At 40.6% G+C, this 15,307-nt stretch overlaps 1 protein-coding gene across 8 annotated transcripts in view; it reads right to left on the reverse strand.

Annotated features, from left to right (window-relative positions):
- Positions 1-15,307, reverse strand: part of SPATS2L (spermatogenesis associated serine rich 2 like) — a 157,368-nt gene that overhangs the window by 91,189 nt on the left and 50,872 nt on the right. The window contains exon 1 of one of the 8 annotated variants that reach the window (XM_031678086.2): positions 1,638-1,712. The exons of the other annotated variants lie outside the window; for them this stretch is intronic. The gene's annotated coding sequence lies outside the window, so the exon portion shown is untranslated. Of the gene's footprint in view, positions 1-1,637; positions 1,713-15,307 lie in introns of those variants that run through there. 8 annotated transcript variants of the gene reach the window in all.

Raw genomic sequence — 15,307 nt, forward strand, 5'->3', positions numbered from 1 at the left:
ATTATTTCATTTCATAGGTCTCTGATGGCTCGAGAATATAAATAGATGCCTTTTTCTAAAAGTGACCCGATGCTGGCTCCTGGAAGGCTCTGCTTCTGATTACTGGGCTTTCAAGCAAACATGTGTTTCCATAGAGATGTGGGTGACCCGGGCCTGGTGCAAGTACCCACTTGTATCAGCAATTCAATTATGCTCAGTTCTTTTAAGATGCGATGATGTCAGCTCCAGTCTTTAAAACAGGCCCATCCTCAGAGATGCCTCGGGAAAGGTGAAGTGGCTGGCGGCGGGTGAGGCTGAGAAGAATACATTCCACTTTCTCCAAGCACAATAGGCACTCTCCCCGCACATCACACTGGCTTGCCCGCCATCCCCCACTGCCTGCTGAGCAAATCCCAAACCCCAGAGCAGTTTAGACAAAAGGCCGAGCACCGCTCTCCTTCACACCCCTGAGCATCAAAGGACCTCACACAAAGTCCTCGAATGCTGAAAAGGAAATAACACGCCTTCCCTTTCTTTCTTTCCTTTTCCTCAGCTTTTCAATCAGCAAAGGCAATTCCTATACAAAAGGCAACATTTCTTCTCAGGATCGACAGATGTTTGCTGAACATCTACAATGTGCCAGGAGCTACGGGGAATGCTGGCAATGGTGACAAAATAACACTTATTGAGCTCTAACTGTATACCCAGCACTTCCCATGTTTGAATTCATTTTAATTCTCATAAAGACCCTCTGGAGTATGTTAGCCGTCATTTTATAGAAAAAGAAATGTCAACACAGAGGTGCGCCACTGACTCAAATCATATTGCTAGTAAGTGCCAGAGCTGAGATCTGGACTTGGAGCTCCTGATCCCAGGGCTCCGGCCCCCGGGGGGCCTAAATCATCGGATGGAAACAGATATGTAAGCAAAAACACAGAAAGGAGGAGGTGAGGAAGAAAATCAGTGTGTGGACTCAGGAAATTAGACGTGGACTTGACCTGACTCAAGGCTCTGGGCAGAGCGATACCCCTCACCCCAGAGACCAGGCACAGCAGACGGTTAGAGGCAGGCTCAGAGTTAGAGGGGATGGGCTGGAAGTGGGGCTGTAGTCTTTTTTAAAGTTCTTACAGCAACTTTTTAAAGAAAACACTGATATTCATCTCCAAAGAAAACATGCATTGTGGTTCTGCACCACAGCTCTGGACTGGCAGAGAGAAATCCCAATGAAACCTGGCAAACAAAAGCTCTACGTTAGTAGCCAACTCTGGGGAAGCTGGCTTATTTGTCATGGAATAAACACCTGGTAAAGGAAGCCACCATCTCTCTAGAGCATATTCTGGTCTCAAAAACCTCTGTTTCAAGAAACTCATAGAGTATTCCTGGTTCATTAAGTCAGAACTCTCCTAGTAAACATTTAGTGGTTTTCTCAAAGTAGCAGAGAAAGTCAGGTCCCTCCTACTTCCTTGAAACATCCGTCAGTGGCACTGGCTGTTAAAACAGTGTATGATACACTAACTTACACACACTGGCATTTGGTGGGAAAGAAATACTAGGGAACTGAGGCAGAGTCCAGACATCCAGCAGAAGAGAACCAGCCCCTCTTGTGCCTCCTCCCCCACCCATTACTATTGTTCCCAAGCCTTGCCAACTCGACTCACTTTTTTAGGTTTCCTGGTGTTCCAAATCAGGACTTCTAGATCATGGCTTGACTGCCTTTCTCAAAAGGCACATAAGACCTGTCTCTGGCCACCCTGGCCCTGGCTGCCTTTATCAACTTGCTTTCCCTGCGTCCAGTTAAATCATCTCAACAGTGACACAGGTGGAGTCAGAAACCCGGGTACGTAGCAGGATCAGGGTGTGGCTGAGTAACCAGCAGCAGGCTGGTGGCCACAGCCCACCTGAGGCACCGAGGGACTCACCTTCTGAGAAACTGCTTGTTTCCTTTTTGTAAGACTGCTCTGTGCTTTTGCCTTCCGGCCCCTGGTAAGCAAATGCCCAGTTCCTCATTCTTCTCTTCTTGGGGAAGGCATAGCTCTAAGACCGAACTTGCCACCTTTACACAGACTGTCCCAGAGGCTAAGAGACTACAGGCTGGGACTGCAGTCATCATTCCAAAGGTCAGTTTTTGAGAATGGAAGTCAGCTAAGGGCTTCTAATCTTTCAGTGACACCAGTCCAGCAGATCAGTCAATTAGCAAACATTCCGAGCACTGCACCCTGAGGCATTCTCTCTCCCTACCCCATTCTAAAACCTGTTCCTGGCTCTAGACCTAACTGGAGGCATCTGCTGGCTAACTGCACACTAAATTAATAATGCATTACTGTTTCCAGGGGTTTACGTTTTATTAGGGGTCATGCTCTCAGCCAAAGGAATGAAGTTCTCATGGTGAATTTTACCAGTGAAAAGCTAGTGTAAGGAGCATGGGGGTGGGGAGAACCATTGCGGAGCAGGATGGAGAAGGCTTTCTGGCCTATCAGGCCTGTACCACCTACAGGCAAGTTAGTCCTATTATATGTTTGTTTGCTGGTTTGATTTAGAAAAGACAGAAAGAGAGAAAGAGAAAAAAGAGAGAAAGAAGGAAAGAGAGGAGAGAAGGAGAGAGAGAGACAGAGAGAGAGAAAGAGAGAGAGAGAGAAAGAGAAAGAAAGAAAGAAAGAAAGAAAGAAAGAAAGAAAGAAAGAAAGAAAGAAAGAAAGAAAGAAAGAAAGAAAGAAAGAAAGACTAATGCATGAATTCAACATGTTCTTAGAAAGGCACGACTTTCTCTTTCAGGTCAGGCCTCTCTCGGTCCCCACCATCAGAGCTCATCTTCCTAACCACCCATGGGCAAAGTCAGGCATGAAGCTCCTATAGCCAGCCCTGGGGCAGAGGCATCTGTGTTAATCACTGCGCCTGTCACCAACCACGTATCCTGGGCCCCTAAATGATCGCCAAGAGGAAACACTGTCCATTTCCTGCTATTAAGATTCTTCCTTATCTTCTTAAGATAGAAAATAGGTAATTACAATTTACCAGGTTTGAATCTCAACTCTGCCTCTCACTGGCTTTGGGATTTGAGCAAGTTACTTGACCTCTCTATGCCTTCATTACTTCATCAGTAAACTGAGAATAATTATAGTAACTACCTCATGGGGTAGTCATGAGAATGAAATGCGTTCATATTTGTAAAGTGATTAAAACAGTGCTTGGCACACATTACGTGTTATCAAATAAATGTAAATAGATAAATAATCTCATTGGATTCCTCCATAGCCCATGTGGTCACTTCCCCCCGACCCCCACCCCCTACCCAACCCATCCTCATTTTGCAGGTGAGAAACTAAACCTTAAGAGGTTACAGTCATGCATCTAGCCAGTGAAACACAAATTTCTGACCACAAACTGCCCTTATCGGGATACACCCACCCCTCATCATGGACAGTGCCACCTGATGGGAGGCCTAGGCCACTTCCAGGCCCGGGTGAGTGGCAGCCCACTGCTCAGGCCTGCCTGCAGCATTGCTGAGAGACGTAGACTCCCAGGGCTCTGTGTCCACTGGGTCATTTATTTATCATGTTCTTAAAATTTCAGCACAAGCAGAAGTAAATCCAAGACGGTAGTATCTCTTCCTTGTAGAACGGTTCAGAAACCCACGCCAGGTCATAGTTTCCTGCCTTGGGCTACCAGATGTGGCCAGTGTGCTACAGACCGAATTCATACCTAAAGTACTTGTCTTTAGAGGACAAGAAGCAGTTACAACACGGAAAGAGCAAAGTTCAAATAAAGTCTTACAGCTAATAACAGAACAGCCTAAAAATGACTAAATCTCCTTTCATACATGCTGATTTCAGGTAATTGTATCAAGATAGATAAAAGAGAGAATTAATATGATTATAATGCCCTTGGATTTATTCTAATGCAATCACAGATAGTAAAACTCATTTTGACCATTTTATGATATGCTCAAAATTCTAGAGGTCATATTCACTGTCTTAGCGAATTTTATTTCAATGTCTAACTATAACAAAAATAGAAATTTGTCACCTGAAGTATATGCTGTTTTGGGAAAATTGACAAATACTTTAAAAGTGCTTCAAGTATATAAGATATTCCTTCCTTTTACAAAGCTTGTCCCTGATAAATTCCACTTCACCTTTCTCTCTTCCAAAGTACCTAGCAGAGTACCTCTGACAATTTAAATGTTCAATAAAGACTTGAGGAAAAAGAGGAATAAATATCCTCTCATCTTCTTTTTCCTTTCTTGGTTGCAACGGGTCTTTAATCATTTATTCCCCAGTTTTTACCATCTAGTACTGGGTTATCACTTTATTTTCTTAATGATAAAAATAGCTACTGTATATATTTTTTCCATTCTTTTTAAAGATTTTTTTAATTGAAGTACAGTCAGTTTACAATGTTGTGAGGGTTATGACTTTAAATGCCACCGTTAAAACCAGCATTGTCAAATGCTGTTCTAGCCACATCACTTTACACACCTTCCAATCCACTCTCTCTCCTCCTCCCCCCATGTCTCCAACCCAGCAGTGTTTTAGTCATTCTCAGTCCAGGTCTAATCCTGAGCACGGAAGCCCTCCGCATCTTCCCATATTGAACCCCATGGATCTCATCTCCTTAACCAAGTAACTCCCCCAACATCTCCTACTTATTTTATTTCTTAACTCAGAGCCTTGTATTCGGGATAACCAGGTCACTAGACTAGCTCCCTGGTTCCCTTCCATCAAAGCCTATACTCTGTCCAAAAGAGAAAGACTGAAAATTTATCTTTTCTGTAGAATGAGAAAAAAAAAAAGTGGTTTCCAACCCAATATTAAACACACTTAACCACTAACCTCACCATTACATACTCCACCTATAGATATGGATTTTTATTGTTGCTGCCACCCTTATGCACGCCATGGGTTCTGTGTAAACCTTCTCATGACCTGCCTGCTTACCCCTCGAGTTCACAGCAATCAAAGGCCTGAAAGCAAACAACTTGCTCTGAGCCCCAGCCTGCCCTATGGCTCAACTCGCACCGGGGGAAGTTCAGAAAGTACCCAACACTTGTATGATGGTCTGTAAGCCATCGCAATATGTAGTTTAATCTTTTCCAAATCATTTTTCTAAAGATTGAATGAATCAAAACTAGTTTTTGTACAGTAGTTCAAATATTGTACTGGCCTCTCAAATAAATATAATACCATATATTATTTCCCTTTGGAAGACTTTGTTAGTCATCCAATCTACTTTAAAGCAATTTTGAGGTGTAAATGTATTAGGTTTTGATACTTGCCTGATGAAAAAAATCCCTCTCTTACAGCCTTGACTCCGTTTATACCCATTCTCGGCAGACTGATAGAGACAAGCAATGAGGGTTGTCTGGTTTTTCATTAATGCTAAAAATTTCATTATCCAGCTGCAGAACACGTCCTCTGAGTGTACTCCCCATGGGGTGGACAGGGCATGTGGAGGGGCATCCACGTGTGTGTCCCTGTGAGAAATAAGACTCAATGTCTATTCTTGAGGGCTGTATATGGTGGGACACGGGGGATGTCAGAGCCAAGAGAAATAAGAATCTTAAATCATTCTGAAATGACTACAACCATGTTTATAAAAAGGGCTACTAGATGGGTGAGATGGCTTTAGTTTAGGTGGGTTTAATCACAGAGGGCTACTGAAGGGAGACACTCTCTTGCACTGTTCTGAGGCAGTACTGGCAATGAAAGGGAATGGCATTTCAGGTAAGAGAAAGAGAAAAACTGAAACCTCTCTGGTGGAAATAAGTAAGTCACATGTGAGGCCAGAAAGAAAACCCACCTGCATAGTTCGCAGGAGTCAATCAACAAATATTTGCTGGGAGTCCACTATCTGTCTTGGCTAGATACAATGTGTTTAGTTAATTGTACCGCAGTGTAATTTTAAGGTTGGCTCTTGAAGCGACATAAGACTAGCAGGCAGTAAGTGATTAGATGACATCAGAAGGCAGTATGTGAAAAGGTGTTATATGGTGTGGTTTCAGTTATACGCTTGTCCTGTTCATGATGCAGCAAAGCGATAATATCCTTGTTTCACTTTCCTTTCAGCAAATGGGGGAATTCCTTCTCAACCCTACCCTATCCCAATTCCCCATTGCCCCCACTGTCAGTTTTGGTTACAAGGTTCTGAAACCAGACCCTATTTTCTCTGTTATTCTTGAAATACTGAATCAAAAACTGGATCTTTTTTTTTTTTAAAAAAATCCAAAATTCAACTTGATTCTTTGTCCTTATAGTTTTGCAAAAACACAAGCTCTAATCTGACTAATGTTAAAGGCCCTCAAACAAACAAAAGCTATGAAGCTGAGTTTCACTTACCTCTAGGAAAGAAACTCATAAATTACATTGACGATTTCATTAGGCTTTGGTTTTTATCTGGGAGATGACCAACATCTAATACTATGTAATTTACCGAACTCAGTCTTGAAAAAGAGATAACCAGACACTAAAAAGACATTCTTGTTGTTTTACTAAATGCTTTTTTTAAAAATGAGGAAGTCTTACAGAGGAAAAATGTCTTCGAAAATTAATCTACTTAAAAAAAAATCTATTTCTCAATGGGCTACCAGCCAGATTTAACTTGGTTTCATTTTTCATTTCAAGCTTTCAAACAATATCTGACTAGACAGAATGAGACCACTCTAGACACCTCATGGAAACATGGGGTAAGGACTGAGGAAACACCACAAAGACTACCTAATGGTCACAGTTTTAGTTTAGTTTTTAAAAAATCCTGAAGCTACTCTGCATGATGGGAAAAAATACATTTAGCTATGACAAAGCATTCCCCTTCTTCAAACCTCTGAATAATCAGTCTGTTGCTTTACAAACACTTCTCAAATCTGATAACACTGCCATGCCTTTAGCAAGAACTATCCTTTACTGAGCACATTCTCTCATTCAGTCATTCACTCATTCATTCAGTATTCATTTAACGCACACTTCTGAGTAATTCCTCTGTGCCAGGCACTGGCCTACTTGCTGGCAGTACAACAGTGAACAAAACAAACCCCCCTCAGGCACCACGCTGGATGATTTCATCTCTTTACGTCTATTTCACTCACAATGCTCTTGCGAGGTAGGTATTATTATTGCCATTTTCTAGATGAGGAAACTAGGCATGCAGATGCTAAGGCCGAGGTCCCAGAGCCAGTCAACAGCCAGGCGGGGACTCATCCTCTGGGACTGACTCCCAAGCTTGTGCTCATTCCACTAGTCTGCTGCCATTGTTTTGGTTCAATGCAAATAAAGGGAATTGTTTAAAAATTGTTTAGTGGATTCATTCCAACTGAGAAACCTTCGTATTCCCAAGAATTAGAATAAAAAATGTAAAGCTGGCTTGGTTAAAAAAAAATAGTCAAAATGAGGTAGAAAATGATCAATGGGAAGAAGAAAAATGTTTTAAAATTTTGCTCTAAGATTGTGTTCTGTTGACAATCACACTATACACTGGTCATGAGACTATATATTAAATGAAACTCTCAAGACTTCCTCATTTGATCTATTAGTAAGTCCCATCTTCCCAATCTTTATTTTTGCAGTTGAGTTTTTTGGAACTTAAGTGTATAAGCTTACATTTGGCTCAAATTGATGTTGTCTTTATTCATTTGGCCAATTTTTCCAGTCTGTCAGTTTTGTTTTGTTTTTGTTTTTGTTTTTGGATACCAAATCTACCACTTTACACTTCAGCTGTACTTTAGTCATTCATTTAGCTCACTTTGTCATTCACAAATTGATGGATATCATTTGTGTAACTTCAGCCATTAAGTAAACAATCTGGGCTTGAATCTCAGCTCTGCTACCTAAGAATTGTGTGATCTTGAGGAAGTTACTTCAGTCCTCTGTGCTGCACTTTACTCATCTGTAAAGTGGAGATAAAAATATCAACTGCGTAGGGCTGTTGGAAGGATTAAATAAAGAACACGTAAGAGTAATAGAACAGTGTTTGACACCTAAGAGTTCAATAGGTGCCTCTTTATTTTTATTATTTTCATCAGATTAATCATCATTCAAATCACTGATAGAGATCTAGAGAAAAACACAAGCAGGTGTCTACAGATCACCCTCTGCGATCAAAGGGACCCATTCTTCAGCGCTCCCTGGGTTCGGTTATGCAAACGTAGTTGTGAATCCACTTGACTATTCTGTTATTCAGTTCATGTTTCTCCACTGAATCCGTAATAGGATCTTGAGATATTGTGAAAACTGCCTTGATGAAATCCACATACACCACAACTTGTCTTCATCTTGCATTCTAGATACTCTACAGAACAGGAAAATCATTTAGTCCCGCTTGACTTCTCGTTGGCGCCTAATGATTATCTCTTTCTTTTCTGAGTGTGCTCAGAAGCTTCGGAATATATTTTACAATTTTGCTGGGACTTTATGTTTTCTCTTTTTGTTACTCTCTAGGCTTTTGGGGATTTCTCCATTCGCTGAAATGCCTCCAAGATGGCTGGCTGGAGTAGGACACTCAGAGCGTGAGGGTTCTCAGGCCTGTGGATACACTCTGAGCCAGGAGACCCCCATCCACGCCAAACAGCTAAGGAGCTAGTATTGTGCCGCTGTGGGTCTCAATTCCCTCTAATTTACATTTTGTTCCTCCCTACCAGATGGGAAATCATGATCCTTGATTAAAAGGCAAAATTAAGAAGAGATAAATAAATAGTTCTTTGTTTTTCTTATTAGAGATCCTACTCTTTCTTGTTCTTTTTTCTATAGAAATAAAATGTACAATAAAAAGTACAACAGAAATAGTATAACAGTCTTGACAGAAATTATGACCACGTGCTGAGCAAAAATGGGCACAATACAGGACATTACACGCATTCCAGTTTTCTGGAATGTCTGGCTTATTCTGTCACCTTCATTTTCTGTAGGATTGTTCCTTGCCCGCTTTTTATGTCTCTTTGGTTGTTTTTAGAATTTTTTACATACTTCAGCTCACTCCGGACTCTAGGCTTCCTGACACTATTCTAATGGGATTATCTTTCTCTTTGGTATTTGTTCTTCGTTATTTGCCTCTCCTTGCATTCTTCTTTAAATGGTTTTTTATATTTTGAGTTAATTTGCACATGCCCTTGGCAGCCACAGCCATTTCTTTTCCTCATTTTTTTAGAACTCTCAAAACTCTAATTCTAATCGTTCAAAAAATTGTGGACTTGGGCTGTATCTGAGGGTGTGTACCTTATCTTTGATAATTTAGAAAAATACCCATAATTATGCATCAGAATTTTGTCATTGTTTATTGCTTAATTCATTATACATATATAGTGAATTGTGGGCATCTGTGTACATATAATTTATTAGGCATGAGCTATGTGCCAGGGACCGTCCTATTTGCCACGTTACAATGATAAATATGATAAATGGTGCTTTGCTGTCTTGAAAGTTAAAGCTTCAGTAATAGTAAGAGTAAGTAGAGATGAGTGCTAGGGAATTATGATCCAGCCTGATACTGGATTTGAGAAGGGAGTTGTGAGGAGCTTTTGGAAGCACACAGAAAGGGCCCTAATCTGAATTAAAGGGTTGGGTATCTCATTTCTTTAGTCATCTCTTTTAGAGTCTCAGGCCATGGAATCACATGTACTTCTCTATTTGAAATTTCTCTCCTAAAATCTGCAGTATGTAATCATCCGCTCGTTAGTTATCACAAAAGCTAAGATGACATCACAGCCACAATCTTCCGAGTGCACATGGCAGACACCCAGTAAATATTTGCTGAATAAATAGATACACCTCTCTTCCACTTCTGTTTCACCAGCCAATCCCTTCTTGGTGAAAATTTGATCCAAAAATAGACATTTCTTTCATTTCCTTTACCTTCCTAGAGATGAAAATGTCAGTTAGTTATACTGGTGTCTGAGAAGTGTTTTCATTGAAACACGGAGATTTCTAGCAAGTGCCAGAATAGCTGAAGGCTCTCCTCACTCCTGCCAAACACCTTTGTGTCACTTTTGTATGCTAGGTCAAAGTAAATTAGACCGGTGCATCATACAGTTGGGTGGTCTAAGTCCATGTATTCACTCAGAACTATTTACTGAGGGCCTAGTATGTGCAAAGAACTGTTCTGGGCATTGCATTTTTTCCTTCCACCTTTTAACTTCACCAAGTGTGTGTCCTCTCTTAGGTCTTTGGATACTTTACACCTCTGCCTCCCCTAGGACGTCTGGATTCCTGCTCCGTGGAAACAACTCATTTTCCTTCTGTTTCTTTCTTCTCTGTCAAAAATTCTGCCATTGAACAGACTTTTCTTAACTGCAGATCAGATCAAGAGTCTCTCAATCTTCTGATAATGAAAATCTTTCTTATTTTCCTACAGTGCTATTTGAAATATCAAATTAAGGATGGTAATTTAGAAAATCAGAGCTATGAGACAAAGTACTTCGTTGTTTAGAAACTACATCCCTTACCATCCATCATTAAGAATCATTGACCGTAATGATGGAAATAATTCACATTTTAAAATAATATAGCCAAATTTATAATCAGGTGATCACCAACTTGATGAGTAACTTTCATGATTTGAACTTTAATTTACTTATCTATATACCCCATATTTAGCTTAAGAATTAGGAATTCACTATCAACACTAGGACATGGAAGAATGAGCATTACTTTCTTAATGTCTTTAATCTACTTTTGGCAAAGCAGTTTAAGTAATCTATGATCAAATGCAAAAGCTGTCCTCAAAATAAACCTCTACAATTTATTTTCCAAATGAAATAAAGATATACACTTATTTTCTTGAAAAGTATAGATTTTCATCAGGGTTTCTGTACCAAGTATTTGAGTCATTAAGTCATTTTCATTGGTTGTGATTTGAGCTCAGAGTAACCTGTCAGTAGAGAAACAACAAATCCATTTGTCTTTGGTGTTTTCCTGATGTGCTGCTAACAGACCGAGCTCTGTCCACACAAGGTCATGGCCACCTGACCTGCAAGTGGGCTTTGCTGAGTCAGGAGGTCAGAGATCATCGTGGATTGCCAAATAAGCTACAATACATAAAAGTAATGGAGAGAGAGGGGAAAAAACCCTAATGATAATTAGCCTGTAAGCTAAGCCAAAAACAGTTTTGTCCAAAGATAAAAGAAATACTACAACAGGCAAGAAAACTTTCAGCTAAGAACAGAGAATACAATTCATTTGTAGTGAATTTACTTAGAATACTGATGATACTGCTGTTTTAACCCATCAGGAATACCATTTCAATAATATTGAGCAAGGCTTTGTAATAAGGGTAGGAAGTAATTTTCAAAAAAAAGTTCAGTCTATTTTCAAGTCTTGAGTTAGTTACAATTACCATGAAACACAGAGCAAATTTTAGGAAAAATTAATTGCACCAATAGAAACTCTTAGTAAACTATTACTTCAGATTATTACAAATAATATATTACTGAAATATCTAAACATATTTAATTTAGTAGCAAGAAGTACTTGAGACATGGAAACATTCTGATTCCTATGATAATAAGCATTAGGAATGTAGAAGGAAGCAACTTCCAAAATGTATAAACTCAGATTCAGTCTTGCAGTTTGACACAGATTCCCTCATCAGGGATAACCTAGTGGACAGCATGTGTGAGCTGCTGTAATGGTTTACATTTGACCTTCATACTCTTGCTGCTGGCATGTTAGTAGCTCTCTTTTTCCCTTTTATTTTTGTACCAAATATTCCACATTGCTAATATATGGTATTACATCCATTACCAAATCAAGTCCATGAATAATCACCAAAATTTGCAGATTTTTTTTCTTATTTGATACTGCTGTTTTCATATAATGGTTTATTAGCTTCACTTGAAATTCTTATTCCAGCAGAAGATTTCATTAAGTCCCTCTAGGTTAAAAAAAGATGGACATAAGAACAAAAATGTGAACATAAACAGAATTTATCATTTTCTCAGGATTGAAAGGCTCTTTTTGGATGTGCCTATCGGTATAATTGAAGAGAGTATCTTGCAGAAAATAAACCCTTGAGTTAAGGACAGAAATATTAGCACAAGAACAGGTATGAATCTACTGGCCTCTAATGTATATAAGTGGATGAAGTGAAACAATTAATCTCTGTTTAAGAAATGAATTCCATGGCAATGCTCCCAACTTATCATTTGTAAGATACAACTGTTGATTTACAGTTTCTGGATGGCTAATGAATTGCAGTAGAATCCCAGTATATTCATGTTTGGAAAGAATTTCATATCATCTCAATGAAATTTCTCTTTTCATAAATGAGGAAGTGGAGGCCCTAAGCATTTAAGGAACTTGTCAAGAGGGACACACTAGAAAATGGCAAGGCCAAGATTTCAACTTAGGTCTTCTATTCTCTGTCCATTCAAGAAAATTCTATTGAGCACTTCCTGTAAATTTAGGCTTGTGCCAAGTACTAGCTGGAAGAATAACAGTGAATGAAATATGGACCCTGGCCTCAGAGAACTTTGACTCTGGTGAGGGTTACCAGACAAGTAAACAGGAGACAAGTCAACACCAGTTATCACAGAGGAAGTACAAGGTTTTATTAGAGCACTTTGACTTGGGTATGGGGGGGGGGTAGGGGCAAACAACTGAGATAAAGAGGATCAAGGGAAGCTTCAAGATGGATGTTAGATCTAAGCTGGGCCCTGAATTAACCAGATGAACGGGGTCCTGTGAAGAGGAAAGAAAGGGGAAGAATATGATATTAGTAGAGGGACCAGAGCACAACAGAGCCCAGAAGCAAAAGAGATCCAGGGCTGACTGGGGTGTTCAGTACCCCTAGAACTGAATAAAGAGAGGAGAGAGATGACTCTAAAGAGAGAAAGTCCTGTAACTTAAGTAATGGAGGCTCAGCTTTATCCCGAGGGGAGCAAGGAGTCCCTGAAAGGTCACAAGCAAGGGAGGGAATGGCCGGATGACTATTTCAGGAAGAACTCAGGGGCAGTGGGGGGATTGGACTGGCATGAAGGGCAAGAGAAATATGTGAGCCCTTAATTTTGGAAAGGGGATGTTCTAGTCCTTAGAAAGAAAGAAATACCCTAATTATAAAGACATAGCTTTCTGGTTGATCCACAATCCACAGAAAAACTGTTTTAGCCTGAGCACATCACTGTAGAGTCTGAGCATCTCTAAGCTCACAGTAAAAGTCCAACATATGGACCTTGAGACTGAAAACTAGGCTTTGAAACATGGCCTCAATGGAAAGGTCCAGTCTAAGCAACCAGCAGGCAGCAGTGCCCCAAACCCTCCAGTCACATTGCTGTCCCAGCCAAACCAGCTGCCACCCTCCTTGAGCCCCCAGGTCCTTAGCCGGAAATGCGGTCATGATATTGATTTATCTGCTTCATAGTGATATTGTGAGGATACTCCCCCTTCCTCAGCAGGAAGTGAAAGTAATAATATCTATTTTACAGTGATGCTGTGAGGATTGGATAACATATATAAACACACATAGCTTTAGCACTGAGGTAGTAGGAACACAATTCTGTTGGTTTCTTTTCCTGTGACAATGCAAAAGCTGTTCGCGGAACTGACTCAACAAAGAGGGAGACAAACAAACGTGTGGCCTTCACTTCATTCACACCAGGCTCAGCCCAACCAACTTAATGAAGCAAGTCAGTGAATGTTACATTGTGAAAATCCCTATTTCCAGTGGGATTTTCTTGGTTACTAAAAAAACAAACAAACAAAAAAACCCCCCAAAACATGAAAACACATACACACACACACACACATACACACACTTTCCTTTAGTTAAAAAAAAGAAACAATGCATCCAAGTTCATGTTTCGCGGCCTGTCAGGCTCTAACTTGGAGCGCCTCCCTGGAATGGCAGCCCACCTGGGGCTCCCTGTCCCTCACCCCTTCTCCCCTCCCTGCTGCCACTGAGCATTTCCCTCCCCGACCTCTCACGGACCCCAGCAAGGCTTCAGACATTTCTTCAGACAGGGCAGAAGAGGGGAAGAGAATAGGGAGGAGGGGAGAATTGCTTTGAGGGAAGACCTAAGAGTTGGGGGCACCTGGAAGGTACTGAAAGGAGCATCCCGCAACTGAAATACGCAATCAGTACATGATGAATCTGAGGAGAAACCCACAAAGTCAGCTTAAAGTGAAAGGACCAGCTTAAGGCCTGTTGTCACTGGTATAATCAGAGAAAGAGTCTATCAGCAACCAAACATGGGACAGTACACTCAGGACGCAAGCCTTGTCCACCTGAGCACCGGCAAGGCCAGGGTATGTCAGTGTTCCCTGTGCCAAGTACTGCTCACAGGTTATTTTATTCACTGCTTACAACTAACCTGTGACATAGATCATTCTGTTCTGTTCTCATTGAACAGGAGGGGAAACCAAGTGTATTCATTTTCTATGGCAGCTGGAACAGATCAGCACCAACTCAGTGGCTTCACACAACACGCATTTATGACCTTACAGCTCTGCAGCTCCAGAGGAGGATCTGTTTCCTTGCCTGTTCCAGAATCTGGAGTCTCTCCACATTCCACAGGCCGTGTCCCCTCCCTCCATCTTCAAAGCCAGCATTGCAGCATCTCCCTGACTATTCCATCGTCACATCTCCCTCAGATTCTGACTTTAGCCAGAATATCTGATTTTCTTTCACTACCCAAGAACCGATTTTCACCCCATGAGGGAAATAGAGGCCCTGTTGAGAATGCACTACCTGTACAAACAGGAATAATAATAATAATACTGAAGTGGAACCTATTGTTTATCTTCCAGCCAAAGCCCCCCTATATCCCTTCCTCTGCTGTGTAGCCACCATGCAGTTTGGGTGGGACTGAGTCAAGGCTTAAGCTTTGATCACAGAAATTGGCACAGGGAAGGTATACACTGAGCCCTCAACAAATGAGTATTTTTATTACTGTATTATTATTTCCACAATAGGCAACAGAAATGTCAGGATTTGTATAAAATAATCAAATAAATTATCAGCTGAGAAACACATTTTAAATGCAATTTTTAACATCCCCGGTACACGTAAATTAATCCAATACCTAGGCAGAGCTATATATTTATCTTTTGTTCCCAGTTAAAATAATGGATGTCCCTGATCTAATTCCATCTGGGTTTTTATTACTTTTCACAATAACAAAAGCCAGGAACAAAATCAGATTTTGCTTCTAGCAGTTTAAATAGATAAAAATCAGTGTGACTGTCAAAATCCAGGTTGGTCTTGTCAGGTTGAGACAAAAACCAGGGTTACGTCTGAAAAAGATGAATGTGGACACTAACAGGAAAAAGTGCCTGGCTAATCAAGTAAACAAATATGACATGCAAATCCCAGATGGAGCATGTATAGCACTGTAATCCGCAAAGTGTCTTCT

The sequence above is a fragment of the Vicugna pacos genome, chromosome 5 (assembly GCF_048564905.1).
Source record: "Vicugna pacos chromosome 5, VicPac4, whole genome shotgun sequence".
In the NCBI taxonomy this organism is placed as follows: Eukaryota; Metazoa; Chordata; class Mammalia; order Artiodactyla; family Camelidae; genus Vicugna; species Vicugna pacos.